The sequence below is a fragment of the Spinacia oleracea genome, chromosome 1 (assembly GCF_020520425.1).
Source record: "Spinacia oleracea cultivar Varoflay chromosome 1, BTI_SOV_V1, whole genome shotgun sequence".
Classification (NCBI taxonomy): Eukaryota; Viridiplantae; Streptophyta; class Magnoliopsida; order Caryophyllales; family Amaranthaceae; genus Spinacia; species Spinacia oleracea.
Window position 1 is genome coordinate 47,290,241 of NC_079487.1, and position 2,416 is coordinate 47,292,656.

Sequence of the window (2,416 nt, forward strand, 5' to 3'; positions counted from 1 at the left end):
TATTGATAAGGTTCTTGCAAGGCTCAAGCTGGAAAACTCCAAAAGAGGTTTCATTCCCATGCAACATGGCATTTCACTTGGCAAGACTCAGTGTCCTTCGACACCTGATGAGGTCAAGCGCATGAGTAATGTTCCTTATGCCTCTGCAGTAGGGTCCATTATGTATGCCATGGTATGCACTCGACCGGATGTTGCATATGCTTTGAGTATGTGCAGCAGATACCAGTCAAACCCAGGAGAGGCGCACTGGATGGCAGCAAAGAATATCCTTAAGTACTTAAGAAGGAATAAGGATGATTTCTTGGTCTATGGTGGAGACAATGAGTTGGTTGCCACTGGATACACCGATGCAAGCTTCCAAAGTGACAAAGATGATTTCCGATCACAATCTGGTTTCATATTTTGTCTCAATGGAGGGGCTGTGAGCTGGAAGAGTTCTAAGCAGAGTACCATCGCAGATTCTACAACAGAGGCTGAGTATATTGCAGCAAGTGATGCAGCAAAAGAAGCTGTTTGGATCAAAAAGTTCATTAGTGAACTTGGTGTAGTTCCTAGCATTGAAAATGGCATTGAGTTGTATTGTGACAACAATGGTGCCATTTCCCAGTCCAAGGAACCCAGATCGCACCAAAAATCCAAACATGTGCTCGGGAGATTCCATCTTATTCGAGAGATCGTTGAAAGAGGGGATGTGAAAGTAAGCAAGGTTCATACTGAGGATAACGTGGCTGATCCTCTGACTAAACCGCTTGCTCAACCTAAGCATGAGAGTCATACTAGGTCTATGGGGCTTAGGCATATGGGAGAATGGCTTTAGTTTGTTTACTTTATGTTTACAATTGTAAAGACATTTATTATGCTTTGAATGTTTATCAATAAAATTTCATTCTTATTTAATTGTTTGGTTTAGTATTAAATAAAATGTCCAAATAACTTGTGTTTTCAAATAGGATTATCGAAAACGTTTTGATAATGGAACCCTATAAAGTGAACTGAAATCACAACTTATTAAGTCCCTAGTCTAAATCACTAAATTGGACATAAGTGATTTATGTGAAGACTAGCATGTAATTAATTGATAGTGCAGTTCCATGGGCTATGGAGACATAGGGATGTCTAATTGATTATATGGATGTATACTTGATGCATTGTGACTTGACCTAACTAGATTCTAAAAGTAGAATCAAACTTCTATATTTAGTGGATTCCTTAGACATGAGTATGTCTTAATAACCACGAGACAATTAGTTTAACTTTGACGCTGTTAAACGCCGCGCCGTAAAAGGAGGTTATAAAGGCAGTGATCAGGTGGGCTAAGAATTGAGTGGGAGTTATGGTCATACAAGAGTGAATAAGTCCTCCTGTTTGATAGGAATGGTGTCTGGGCCTCTTGATGAGCGAGAACTGAAAATTGCATGGCCATGCGGAATGGGATTAAAAGTTAATCTTTATTTGAACAGTTCGAACTCGGCGATCAAGAAACTAGAATTTGAGAATAACAGTGTGTTATCAAATTTTGGCATTAAGAGACTTAAGGAATTTAGCATTGCGTTCTTGTCTTCGGACAAGTGGGAGATTGAAGGAATTATGTCCTTAGACATTTCCGGCAATTACTAAATATAAATAGGAATTAATTATGAAGATAATAAGTTAATTATTTTAGTAATCATATTTGCTTGCTAGAGAATAAATGTGATTAGCAGGACAATATTGATTGGACCTACAACTAAAATATATTAATCCTATAAGGTCACACATATAAGCATTAATTGGAATGGGCCCAAAAGGCCTGATGGCAACCGGTCTGTTAAGGGAAGAATGTTGGGCTTTAGTTTTGTGTTAACCTAAAACTCTAACATTATAATAGTTATAATGTCAGGGATTTAGAAACTACGTGATTGAATATATCTGACACAAAAAGAAAACACAAAAAACCCTAACTGTCATTCTCTAAACGTCGTACATCCCAAACAAAGCAAGAGACAGATTGTGATCGTTCTCTTCCGTACTAGCATACGTGGGATTCAATTCGTGCTTGTGGACTGAGTAGAGGAGCAACAAGTGGGGCTCTAAGATCTTCGAAGCTTGCATACGAACGGGAGAACACGCTTCAAAGGTGATTATTCTTTCGACTTAATCTGATCTATACTATCGTTATGCATGAGATCCTGTGATAGATGTTAGGAAATTGTTTCCTGAAATTCCGCTTTATGCATCTATATGTTCCTACAAATTGATGAATTATCTGATTTGCAGGCATATGTGACAAAAGATAATGCACTCATAGGAACTTTTACAGTTAGAAAGACGCTCACATAATCGACATATTTGAGGCTTCCACCAAACTTAACTAAAGAAGAGGTTGGAGGCTTGGAGGTAAGTATCGTAGAAGGGGCTATAATGGAAATAGGTCTCC